The sequence below is a fragment of the Ranitomeya variabilis genome, chromosome 2 (assembly GCF_051348905.1).
Source record: "Ranitomeya variabilis isolate aRanVar5 chromosome 2, aRanVar5.hap1, whole genome shotgun sequence".
Lineage (NCBI taxonomy): Eukaryota > Metazoa > Chordata > Amphibia > Anura > Dendrobatidae > Ranitomeya > Ranitomeya variabilis.
The window spans coordinates 107541649-107556057 of record NC_135233.1 but is presented as its reverse complement, the minus strand read 5'-3'; positions in this window follow the sequence as shown (position 1 = coordinate 107556057).

Below are 14409 nucleotides of genomic sequence, written 5' to 3'. Positions count from 1 at the left end.
GCTCCTGGGGCCCCCCAGCCAGTGGAGTGCCGCTAATAGCGGCACACCCAGCTGCTATGGGGCCCCTGAGTCAAGAGGGGCCCTTCTGGTGCCAGAGAGCAGCAGATGGACAGGAGCCTGTCCCCGCTGCTAAAGAGAAATTAATATTCACACTTCCCCACGCCCCCATGGGCATGGAGAGGCGTGAATACCATTTCACTTTAATGGGGGGTAGCGTTAGCCACAGGCTGAGGCTAACACTGCCCGCCACTGCTGCTGAATGGGGGCCCGGAGGTGGGCCCGGAGGTGGGCCCCTAAAGGGCGGCGATCCTTGATTGCGATCCCTTCAGCTTGGGACCAGAGAGGAGCTGCAGGGATCCACGCCATCCTCCTTCCTGCCCGGCACTTCCTGTCTGAATCAGCGCGGCTGGATGACGTCATCATTCAGCGTGGCTGTTTCAGACAGAAAGTTGCCGGGATGTGCTGAGGCTGCTGGGAATGTGTGGAGAGGTGAGTGGGTGCTGTGTGTGTGTGTGTGGCTGTGTGTGTGCCTGCGTGTGTGTGGCTGTGTGTGTGTTTGTGTGTGCGCCTGTGTGTGTGTCTGTGTGTGCGGCTGTGTGTGTATATCTGTGTGTGTGTGCCTGCATATGTGCAGCTGTGTTTGTCTGTGTGTGTGTCTCTGCCTGCGTGTGTGTCCCTGCCTCCGTGTGTGCAGCTGTGTGTGTGGGGGGAGGTAATTATGATGATGGTGCTGGAGGCAATGATGATGGTGGTGAGGCAATGATGATGATGTTGCTGGAGGCAATGATGATGGTGGTGGGGGCAATGATGATGGTGCTGGAGGCAATCATGATGGCGGTGGGGAAATGATGATGGTGCTGGAGGCAATGATGATGGTGGTGGGGGCAATGATGACTGTGCTGGAGGCAATGATGATGGTGGTGGGCCAATGATGATGGTGGTGGGGGCAATGATGATGGTGGCGGGGGCAATGATGGTGGTGGGGGAAGCAATGATGATGGTGGTGGGGGAGGCAATGATGGTGGTGGGGGAGGCAATGATTATGGTAGTGGGGAGGCAGTGATGATGATGGTGGTGGGGGAGGCAATGATGATGGTGGTGGGAAGAAAGCAATGATGGTTGTGGTGGAAAGGACAAAGATGGTAGTGGTGGAAAGGACAATGGTAGTGGGGGAGGAGGCAATGATGGAGGTGGTAATAAGTAAAATGGTGGAGGGGAGAACAATGATGATGGTGGAGGGGGCTGCATTATACCCTTTCAGGGGGCTGCATTATACCCTATGAGGGGGCTACATTATAATTCTGTGGGGGGCTGCATTATTCTCTGAGGGGGCTACAGCATACTATATGAGGGGAGTTGCATTATGTCTTATGAGGGTCTACAGTATATTGTATGGGGGGCTGCCTTATGAGGGGTTGGCATTATACTCTGAGGGGGCTACATTATATTCTGTGGAGGGGCTGCATTATATTATATGTGGGGGCTGCATTATTCTTTCAGGTGGCTACATCATACTATATGAGGGGTGCTTCTTTATGCCCTATGAGGGGGCTACAGTATATTCTATGAGGGGCTGCCTTATGAGGGGGTTGGCATTATACTCTGAGGGGCTACATTATATTTTGTGGAAGGGCTGCATTATGCCATATGAGGGAGCTACATTTTATTCTATGGGGGGGGCTGCTTATACTTTATGAGGGGGTTTCATTATATTTTGTGGGGTGCTGTATTATACCCTATGAGGGGGCTGTATTATATTCCATGAGGGAGGCTACATTATATTCTACGAGGGAGCTGTATTATATTCTATGAGGGAGCTGCATTATATTCTATGGGGGGCTGCATTATATTCTGTGGGAGGCTACTTTATATTCTATGAGGGGCTACCCCAATCCCTGCTACATAACTAAAATGTGTACTACCTTATATTATACCCTGATATTAGAGTGTTTTACTACACAATTGATGGTTTTGAATTTATTTCTATGTAGCTACATAGTGGTCCCCAAGAATGATTTTCTCTGGTGGGCCCAAGGTGCTCCAGTCCGACGCTGTATGCAAACATTAACTATATGAAATTTGGAGAGGAGGGTTTGACTGCCTCCTTTCCTGTCTCCTTCCATCAGCCTAAAGCTAGGATCACAAGACTGTATTTTCTCTCATCCATGAAAATCAGACCGAACATGCTAATCACACTCTGAAAAGGATTTGATCAGAGTGTGATCTGATTTTCTTGAATGTAAAGAAGATGGAAGCAAAATTTCTTTATCTTCTCCAGTCTGTCAGTATTGGTCTACGTGTGTGAAGCAGTGACCTCTGTTACAGCTAGGAGGTGTTGTTTGTGCTCCCCAGAATGCGCACGGAGGCGTAGTGAGGCCATGAGGGGGTATTGCAGTCTCAGCTGTAGCTGTGATTGCAATGGTGAAGCAGTGACCCCTGTCACAGCTAGGGGGTGCTGTTTGTGCTCCGCAGAATGCGCACGGTGATGTATGTAGTCCATAGGTGTGCATGGCAGTCACGGGCGTAGCGGTGACTGCAATGCAGTTTAGAAACAATTAAAATAAGTGTAGCCTTGGACATGTTATGTCCAAGACAGATGTAGGAAAAACTGGCTCTGGAATGTGTGTTTTGAAACTGACTGCAGTATGTTGTGGTGCAGTCCGTTTCATGTCCGATCTGAGTTTTCCATGTGGCAGGAAGCCACAGGTTTCTATGTTAAAAACCCTGCAGGAAAGGGTTAGTGAAGTCTTAGTAGGTCTTAGTGAGTCTGAGGAGTCTCAGGTGTGTAAGGGCCAGTGTGAGTTGATGCTTGCTACTGTGCAGAGCAGTTGGTGTTGTGGAGCACGGCCTGCAAGCGCAGCCAATAGGACTGACACCCGCAGTGTACACAGCTATGCAAGTCGTCCACAATAACTGGTCACAGAGGTGAATGTCCTGTGCCCAGAGGTGAAACGGAGGTGGATGTCCTGTTCCCTAGGGGAGGACTGGCGCGTGTAACGATTGCAACACAGGTGGATATGGTGTCCGGCTGCGATATCCTGGGCTGTGTATGGCTGTGTGAGTAAAGAGACTGTAATACAGCAGTGCAGGACACCTACGGGAACTAGTAGGACACGCAGGACTGGCGTGTGTAGTGTCTGCAACATATAAAGCTGTGTACTATGTAGTGCTATGAACTGTTGTGAACTGAGCACTAATGATATGCACTTGTATGTGAATTGGACTTTAATGCTGTGAGGAAACACATTAAAGAGACTTTTTGTCATGTCGGACGCTGTTCACACTAGGGCGTCCGACAGACAGCAGTTATTCCACTTACGTCCACTACACGCTCAGTGGCGTCGGCTAGATTTTATCCAGCTTGCTTGGGGTTAATCTAGCTGGTAATCAGGTTGGAGGCTGGGTCACGCCCACAGCCTTTAAATAGTCGCACTGGACTTTGGGCATCGCCGATTATAGCTTGTGCTTTATGCCTGGTGATTCCGGTCTGGAGTGGTGGTCTTGTTGTAGGAATATCGTATCTGTATCTGGTGGTGTATAATCCTTTGTCATATTCCTCCTTCCTATTTGTGTTTTGCCCTGTGCACATTATAGTGTATTCCTGTGTGTCTGCGGCGTGGTGCGTTTTTCAGTTTTCCCTGTCTGTGCTTTCTGTGGGGATTGGTGTGTGGTCTCTTCACTGGGTGGCGGGTGATGGTTTCAGCTTAGGGCTGAAACAGGAGTCAGGGGCAGGCCTGGCGGCCCAGACATGCACACCTTTAGTGTAACTTCTGGGAAAGGGACAGACAGGGTTTCCCTAGCCTGAGGGATATCGCAGGGGCCCGGGTAACCAACCTTAGTCTACCCAGTTCCCCCGTGACATTTTTGTGTTGGAACATTGTGGGTCACTGCCTCTTCACTGCTTACGGTGCTACCGGTAAAGCCTTACATAGTGATACAATGTTTTGTTGGATCGCACTCAGACCAGAAATATGGGTGTCTGCAAGGGTCCTACGGGACTCTCATGAATTTGCCAATATAAGTGCTAAGTATCTTTATTTTTATAAGTTTTTTTCAATATAGCAATAATGCAATATAAATTTCATATATTCAATGTTACACCTAAGTGCTTAGCACTCAATACAAACAGTGGGTATGGAAAGTATTCAGACCCCTTTAAATTTTTCACTCTTTGTTTCATTGCAGCCATTTGGTAAATTCAAAAAAAGTTCATTTTTTTCTCATTAATGTACACTCTGCACCCCATCTTGACTGAAAAAACCCCAGAAATGTAGTAATTTTTGCAAATTTATTAAAAAAGAAAAACTGAAATATCCCATAGTCATAAGTTTTCAGACCCTTTACTTAGTATTGAGTAGAAGCACCCTTTTGAGCTAGTACAGCCATTTCTTGGGAACGATACAAGTTTCTCGCACCTGGATTGGGCATCCTCTGTCATTCGTACTTGCAGATCCTCTCCAGTTCCGTCAGGCTGGATGGTGAACATTGGTGGACAGCCATTTTCAGGCCTCTCCAGAGAAGCTCAATTGGGTTTTGGTCAGGGCTCTGGCTGGGCCAGTCAAAAATAGTTACAGAGTTGTTCTGAAGCCACTCCTTAGTTTTTAGCTGTGTGCTTAGGGTCATTGTCTTGTTGGAAGGTGAACCTTCGGCCAAGTCTGAGGTCCAGAACACTCTGGAAGAGGTTTTCATCCAGGATATCTCTGTACTTGGCCGCATTCATGTTTCCTTCAATGACAACTAGTCATCCTGTCCCTGCAGCTGAAAAACACCCCCATAGCATGATGCTGCCATCACCACGTTTCACTGTTGGGATTGTATTGGACAGGTGATGAGCAGTGCCAGGTTTTCCCCACACATACTGCTTAGAATTATCACCAAAAACGTCTATCTTCACCTCATCAGACCAGAGAATCTTATTTCTGATATTCTGGGAGTCCTTCATGTGTTTTTTTTAGCAAGCTCTATGCGGGCCTTCATATGTTTTGCTCTAAGGAGAGGCTTCCGTCGGGCCACTCTGCCATAAAGGCCTGACTGGTGGAGGGCTGCAGTGATAGTTGACTGTGGAACTTTCTCCCATCTCATTATTGTATCTCTGGAGCTCAGCCACAGTGATCTTGGGGTTCTTCTTTACCTCTCTCACAAATTCTCTTCTTCCATGATTGCTCAGTTTGACTGGACAGCCAGGTCTAGGAAGACTTCTGGTAGTCCCAAACTTCTTCCATTTAAGGATTATGGAGGCCACTGTGCTCTTAGAAACCTTGAATACTGCAGAAATTCTGTTGTAACCGTGGCCAGATCTGTGCCTTGTCACAATTCAGTCTCTTGGCCAGTTCCTTTGACCTCATGATTCTCATTTGGTCTGACATGCAATGTGAGCTGTGAGGTCTTATTTAGACAGGTGTGTGTCTTTCCAAATCAAGTCCTATCAATAGGCTGTTATCCAGACACTTTTCATCACACATACAGTACCTGTGTGAATGGCGTTCTATGCAAGCCTCATTAGTGAGCATTTTTTCTACTAGGCAGCCAACCCCTCCATAACCAGACAGGTGTGTGGGTGGCTGTGTCTATCAGTAGTGTGCATCTGTGCTGTCCCTGCCTTTATTAGTGAGGGCCTGCTGCATCCCGCTAGTGCATTTGTCACTTGACAGGTTTTGGTAAGGCTTTCTCCTTATGGTATGTTTTTTTTAAAAATGAGGGGGGGGACCACATGCCATTTTTTAAAATTATTTATTTAAATACCATTTTAAAAATAAGTGCTCAAAACCACATTCAAGAAGTTTCTTAATCCTTTAGGTGCTCCATGGGTATTAAAGCAATGTGAAAGGAAAAAATGACATTTTTAATTTTTGTCCATAAAAATGTTTCTTTAGCCCCATATTTTTCATATTCACAAGTATAAGTGGACATTCAATTTGTTGTGCAATTTCTATTGAGTACACTGGTACCCTATATGTGGTGGAAAACTACTGTTTGGGTGCACAGCAGATCTCGGAAGGGAAGGTGCATCATTTGAATTTTGCAGTTCAAAATTGGCTAGAATAGATTTTGGACGCCATCTCACGTTTGCAGAGCCACTGATGTGCTTAAACAGTGGAAACCACCTACGAGTGACCTCATTTTTGAAACTACATCCCAAAAGGAACTTATCTAGAGGTATGATGAGAACTTGAACCCACGAGGGTTTCACAGAATTTTATAACAATGACCTGTGAATATGAAACAATACATTTTTCCTGCAAAATGTTGTAGCCCCAAGTTTTTCATTTTCCCAAGGGTAACCGCATAAAATAGATGCCAACATTTGTTGCGCTAAGTACATAGCAGGGATTAGAAGGGAAGGAGCACAGTTCTGGTTGGAGTAGATTGCGGATGCCATGTCACATTTGAAGAATCTCTGACATGCCAAAACAGCAAAAAACCTCACATGTGTCCCCATTTTGGAAACTACACCTCTCGAGGAATTCAGGGGGTAGTGATAATTTTTAACCGCTAGGTGATTCACAGAACTGTATATCTTTGGGCTGATTAAGTGGAAAATTATCATTTTTTCCACAAAAATGTTGCTTTGGCCCCAAGTTTTTAATTTTCAAAAGGGATAATAGGAAAAACTGAATGGTAAATTTTGTGACACAATTTCTCCTGAGTACGCTAATACACTATATGTGATCAAAAACTACTTTTGAGGTACAGTGCAAAGGTCAGAAGGGAAGAAGCGCCATATAGAAGTTCAGATTTTGCTGGAATGGTTTGAGGATGCCATGTCATATTGGCAGAGCCCCTGAGGTGCCAGAACAGCAGAACCCTTCCATAAGTGACCCCATTTTCCAAATTTTATCACTGCAATGAATTCATCTAGGAGTGCAGTGAGCACAATGACACCACATCTGCCTCACAGAACTTTATACCACTACAATGTTATTTTAGACCCAGGTTTTCATTTTTATAAGGGTTAATAGGAAAAAATGGACCACACAGTTTGCTGTGCAATTTCACCTGAGTGTGCTTATTTTTGCAAAAAAGTTTTACATCACCATTAGTGTTGAGCGATACCGTCCGATACTTGAAAGTATCGGTATCGGAAAGTATCGGCCGATACCGTCACAGTATCGGAATCCAATCCGATACCGATACCCGATACCAATACAAGTCAATGGGACTCAAGTATCGGACGGTATTCCTGATGGTTCCCAGGGTCTGAAGGAGAGGAAACTCTCCTTCAGGCCCTGGGAACCATATAAATGTGTAAAAGAAAGAATTAAAATAAAAAATATCGCTATACTCACCTGTCCGACGCAGCCGGGACTTCAGCGAGGGAACCGGCAGCGTTGTTTGTTTAAAAATCGCGCTATTACTTGGTTACGTGAATTCCCGGCTTGTGATTGGTCAGGTCGGCCATGTTGCCGGGACGCGGACCAATCACAGCAAGCCGTGACGAAATTACGTCACGGCTTGCTGTGATTGGTCCGCGTCCCGGCAATATGGCCGCCCTGACCAATCACAAGCCGGGACGTCACGGGAGGCTGGACACGCGCTCATTTTAAAATGGGCGCGTGTCCAGCCTCCCGTGACGTCACGGCTTGTGATTGGTTGCGCCGCGATCAACCAATCACAAGCCGGGAGGCTGGACGCGCTCATTTTGAAATGGGCGCGTGTCCAGCCTCCCGTGACGTCACGGCTTGTGATTGGTTGCGCCGCGATCAACCAATCACAAGCCGGGAGGCTGGACGCGCTCATTTTGAAATGGGCGCGTGTCCAGCCTCCCGGCTTGTGATTGGTTGACCGCGACGCAACCAATCACAAGCCGTGACGTCACGGGAGGCTGGACACGCGCCCTTTTTAAAATGAGCGCGTTTCCAGCCTCCCGTGACGTCACGGCTTGTGATTGGTTAATGGCGGCCATGTTGCCGGGACGCGGACCAATCACAGCAAGCCGTGACGTATTTTCGTCACGGCTTGCTGTGATTGGTCCGCGGCCCGGCAACATGGCCGCCCTGACCAATCACAAGCCGGGACTTCGCGTAACCATGTAAAAGCGGGAATTTTAAACAAACAACGCTGCCGGTTCCTGCGCTGAGGTCCCGGCTGCGTCGGACAGGTGAGTATAGCGATATTTTTTATTTTAATTCTCTATTTTACACATTTTAACATTAATGTTGTTCCGATACCCGATACCCGATACCACAAGAGTATCGGAATCCCGGTATCGGAATTCCGATACAGCAAGTATCGGCCGATACCCGATACTTGCAGCATCGGAATGCTCAACACTAATCACCATATTTTGAGAAGTATAATTTTTTCTACCCTTATGCCGACAGAGTCATGTCATGGCTTGTTTTTTTGCATGATGAATTGGCGTTTTTCTTTGTATCGTTTTTGGACACGTAAAATTTTTTGATCGCGTTCTTTCAGGCAGAATGAACAAAAACCAGCAATTCAGGAATCATTATTTATTTATGTTTTTTTAATCCGTTCACCAAGTAATAAAGGTGATAAGGCGGCTTTATTCTTTGAGTCAATACAATTACATCGATATCACATTTACATAACTATTTTATGTTTTGCTGCTTTTACACAATAAAAACTACCGTATTTTTTGTACTATAAGACGCACTTTTTTCCTCCAAATTTGGGAGGAAAGTGTGGGTGCGTCTTATAGTACGGATATAGCATGTGGGGAGGGGGGCAGCAGTGAGTGGGATCGCACTGTTATCCCACTTCAGGATGTCCCCGCTGCCCGGAATCAGCTGCTGGGGAAAGCACATGGCCTCGCTGATTAAGTGCAGTGAATATTTATTAGCTGCTCCCCGCCCACCGATCAGCTGAGCAGTGAGCCCGACACACATGGCTTCCTCAGCTGCTGACTCCTGCAGCAGCTGGGGAGATTTGTGTGTCCTGGGGAGGAGGCAGCAGCAGGGGCCAGAGGAGAGAGGAGATCGCTGCGTACCTGCCTGCCATGCTTGGACGCTGAGTGTTGTGCACAAACAGGACCTGTGATGATGTCAGAAGTGGGCGGGCTGGAGCATCACATGGCAGCTCAGAGCCCTCCCTCTTCTTGACATCATCACAGGTCCTTCAGGCTCCCCACTAGAATCTGCAGCTTCCTCATAACCTGTGCTGTAGAGAGGCAACAAGAGGGAGAGCTCTGTGTGTGCAGTCATGGGATGCTTTTACCTCACCACAGTGGCTGGCAGGCTGCCACAATTAAGAGGTTAGTCTTTACAATACACAATAAAGCACTCTGCCACTCCTGTGGTGAACTATAACTCCCAGCATGTCATAGGATCTGCAGGACATGCTGGGAGTTATAGTTCTCCAATGGGATTTTAAAGCAGCACTCCAGTGTTATTTTGCAGTGCTGGAGTGGTGCTTTCACTATAAGCCCTGTGCCCCCATTCTTATACTCACCCTCCAGCGTCTTCATATAGTACTTCACAGACACCACACTGGTCCCGCAGCTTCCAACATAATAACATACTATTATATATAATAACACCACATATAATAGTATGTTATTTATGTTATTAAATATTTTACCACATTTTTTTGCTTCAAATATTTTTTTTCCCTATTTTCCACCTCTAAAACCTGGGTGCGCCTTATAGTCCGGTGCGTCCTATAGTCCGAAAAATACGGTACTTATATATTTATATTTAAGAATAATTTCTGGAGTGCTGTGCACCTCTCTTTCTACTTGGCCATACCAATATTTATAAGCTTACAACTTATCCTAAATTTTGCTATTGATTTTGTCTCTGTTGGCTCTTGTGTATGGGCGTTCCAACAATTACCCATTCTTTAACCAATTCATTATTATTACTTTTATGCTATCAGTATTAATTTAAATAGGTTTATCTCTGTATTGAAGATTTACAGCCTTGTGATCTGCTTCAGAAACTGGTCATGAGGGGGGAATGTAGAATCGAATGCCATGTTCACTAGAGAGATTACTGTTGCTCGCATTGGCTCTCCTTTTAGATCTCCTTTTCCAATCTACAGTGTTTTGACAGTGAAAGTGATCAACAGGTGGAACAGGCTGCCACGAAAGTTGGTGAGTTCTCCTTCAATGGAAGTCTTCAAGCAGAGGATGAACAGACATCTGTCTGGGATGATTTAGTAAATCCTGCATTGAGCAGGGGGTTGGACATTATGACCCAGAAGGTCCCTCCCAACTTTAACATTCTATGATTCATTGATTCTTTCTTTCTAATAAGGGAGAAGTCATACTTAGGGAACTCCTCCTATATTATATTCATAGCACCCATTTTGATATTTGGAAAGGGGTAGACTGCTGAGGCAACCCTTTTAAGGAAACATCATTTTGCAGGTCTATCTACTTATGCTGTAGCTGAAATAGATTTCCTCCTTGATTCCCTGCTCTTCCCAGATACCCCATGGTTCACTTTCTGCTCACTTTCAAAACACAAGAAATTACCCACCAGCTAATCTCTGTCAGAAGTGAAACTCATCTCTGAGAGTGATCAGCATAATGGTTATTTCTTGTCTACAAGGCCCAGTAGGTAGAGACCACTGAAGAGGTGCTCCAGTGATCGGGGAGTTCTTGAGATCAGCGAGTTCCAGGGATCTGGATTTCCGGGGATCAGGGAGGTAAGTATCCTTTCACGTTTTATATGCCATTTTAACCACTTTTTAAATTAAAAACATACAATATATTGACTGGACATCCATTTAATAAAATAAAGTATACATGCAAAAATAAACCTTGAAATAAAAAAGCTTTTTAAATGTATGAAGATATTTGTAATTAACTTTAATTACTTATTTTCCCTAAAGCAGTTAACCAGTCATTTCAGCCCTCTGTAATATGACAGTATGTCGACTGGAAATGATTTAATTTTCATTATTTTTCAACAAAAATAAAAAAAAACTCTTACTGTATATTTCGGGTGAATATGTATGTCTGAATGTAGAAATCAGATCAAATTAATTCTAAAAGCCAGTGAACAATCCTGATTTCTGAACAATCTACAGTGTTTGTCCATAGACATAAAAGTGGCACTACATCATAAAGTCGCTTTTTTTTTGCTTTTTTACTGTAGTGAAGTCGCAGAGATCGCATTCCACGCTGGCTGCTATGGAACTGAATGTCAAGAAACTCATTTTAGTGACAAATGATCATACTTAATATATCAAAATAAAAAGAGGAGCAAGTTCACCGAGTTCATTCCTCTTTATACGGCAATGCAGTCTTATGTTAATCTGTAGAAGGTAAGGAAAGTGGCACAAAAGCCAATTGGTTTGGAAGCCATAAAATGAGGATGGTTAAGTCTCAGGGACAGTAACTCCCTGTGGTTGAATGAATCTAATGTTGTCCTTGTTTCCTCCTTGCTTTTCCTATTGAAGAGTGTTGTGTGTATTTTACTGCACCAAGGCATTGAGGGAATGTCAGCACTGGCACCAGTATAATACTATATTGTGTTATTGTGCTTTAGTCCATTAATCAGTATTAGATTAGAATATATCCATAGAGGAATTAGGTAAATGTTATGCTAGTTATATCATTAGATGAATAGACTTAACCTTCAGATATGTCAACAAAGGAAGGCTTTAATATTGGAATGACTTAGGACTCATTTATATGGCTGTATTCACTGTCTGTGAAAGAAGGTGGTTTTCATAAAGGAATGTAAAAAATGCACTTTGTACTGGTTTTCTCATACTGAGTTTCTCCCATGACTTGATATTGCACATATTTGTAAGATTATAGAAAACACAAAAAGTATACCCTGTGTCTAAGGGTACCGTCACACAGTGCCATTTTCATCGCTACGATGGCACGATTCGTGACGTTGCAGCGTCGTATAAGTATCGCTCCAGCGTCGTATACTGCGGTCACACGTTGCAATACACGGCACTGAAGCGATAATTTCATGACGTATTTGCGATGTAGAAGCCGTTGGTTACTGTGCGCACATCGTATACAACCTGTGTCACACAATGCAATCATGCCGCCACAGCGGGACACTAGACGACGAAAGAAAGTTTCAAACGATCTGCTACGACGTACGATTCTCAGCGGGGATCCGGATCGCAGTAGCGTGTCAGACACAGCGATATCGTAAATGCATCGCTGGAACGTCACGAATCGTGCCGTTGTAGCGATCAAAATTGCACTGTGTGACGGTACCCTAAGAATTGCAGTTACATACTTGCTGTGCTGCCCCCTGGTCTTTATCTCTCTCTGCATGTCCAAAATGTGTCCAGTGCCAATGAATGAGAAGGCCCTGTTACTTCTTATTGGCTGACAAGAATGACTATCTGAACTGGACATACTAGGTGGACATTCAGAAGGGGAATAAAAAAGAACAGTATGGGCACCAAAAGCAAGTATGTAACAGCATTACCTAGACATTTTAGTATTTAGTTTCTTTTGTTACTTAATTTTAGTGATGGAGCCAATTTGCAGCTTAATGACCAGGCCAATTTTTGACAATTCTGACCACTGTCATTTTATGAGGTTGTAACTCTGGAATGCTTCAATGGATCCTGCTGATTCCGAGACTGTTTTTTTGCGACATATAGTACTTCATGTTAGTAGTATATTACTTGTGTTTATTTATGAAGAAAATTGAAATATGGCGAAAATGTTTAAAATTTTGCAATTTTCGAACTTTGAGTTTTTATGCCCTTAAATCAGAGAGATATGTCACACAAAATACTTAATAAATAACATTTCCCACATGTCTACTTTACATCAGCACAATTTTGTAAGCAAAATTTTTTGTTTTGTTAGGAAGTTATAAGGGTTAAAATTGACCAGAGATTTCTCATTTTTGCAACAAAATTTACAAAACCATTTTTTTAGGGACCATCTCACATTTAAAGTCACTTTGAGGGGTGTACATGACAGAAAATACCCAAAAGTGATACCATTCTAAAACTACACCCCTCAAGGTGCTCAAAACCAGATTCAAGAAGTTTATTAACCCTTTACGTGCTTCACAGGAACTGAAGCAATGTGGAATGAAAAAATTAACATTTCATATTTTTTTGCAAACATTTTACATCAGAACCAATTTTTATTTATTTTCACAAGTTTAAAAAGAGAAAATGAACCACAAAACTTGTTGTGCAATTTCTCCTGAATAAGCAGATACCCTGTATGTGGGGGTAAACCACTGTTTGGGTGGACGGTAGAGCTCGGAAGGGAAGGAGTGCCGTTTGACTTTTTCAATGCAGAATTGGCTGGAATAGAGATCGGACGCCATGTCGCGTTTGGAGAGCCCCTAATGTGCCTAAACAGTGGAAACCCCCCACAAGTGGCACTATGTTGGAAACTAGATCCCTTAAAGAACTTATCTAGATGTGTGGTGAGCACTTTGAACCCCCAAGTGCTTCACAGAAGTTTATAACGCAGAGCCGTGAAAATATAAAATCTTTTTTTTCCTCAAAAATGATTTTGTTAGCCCGCTTTTTCTATTTTTACAAGGGTAACAGGAGAAATTGGACCCCAAAAGTTGTTGTCCAGTTTGTCCTGAGTATGCTGATACCCCATATGTGGGATGGGACCACTGTTTGGGCGCACATCAGGGCTCAGAAATGAAGTAGTGACGTTTTAAAATGCAGACTTTGATGGAATGGTGTTGCGTCTGCACAGCCCCTGATGTACCTAAACAGTAGAAACCCCACAAGTGACCCCATTTTGGAAACTAGACCCCTCCAAGGAGTTTATCTAGATGTGTGGTGAGCATTATGAACCCCCAAGTGCTTCACAGAAGTTTATAACGTAGAACCGTGAAAATAAAAAATCATATTTTTTCAACTAAAATGAACTTTTCACCCCCAAATTTTTACTCTCACAAGGGTAACAGGAGAAATTGGACCATAAAAGTTGTTGTGCAATTTGTCCTGGGTATGCTGATACCACATATGTGGGGGGACCACTGTTTGTGCGCATGGCAGAGCTCGGAAGGGATGGAGCGTCGCTTTGGAATGCAGACTTTGATAGAATGGTCTGCGAGGCATCATGTTGCGTTTGCAGAGCCCCTGATGTACCTAAACAGTAGAAACCCCCCACAAGTGACCCCAATTTGGAAACTTTACCCCCAAGGAACTTATCTAGATGTGTTGTGTGAACTTTGAACCCCCAAGTGCTTCACAGAAGTTTATAACGCAGAGCGTGAAAATATATATATTTTTTTTCACAAAAATGATATTTTAGCCCACAATTTTTATTTTCCCAAGGGTAACAGGAGAAATTGGACCCCAAACGTTGTTGTCCAATTTGTCCTGAGTACACTAATGCCCATATGTGGGGGTAAACCACTATTTGGCAGAGCTCAGAAGGCAGGAAGCACCATTTGACTTTTTGAACTCAAAATTGGCTGGAATCACCCTAACTTTAGCCCCAACCCTAACCCTAACTTTAGCCCAACTCACTTTAGC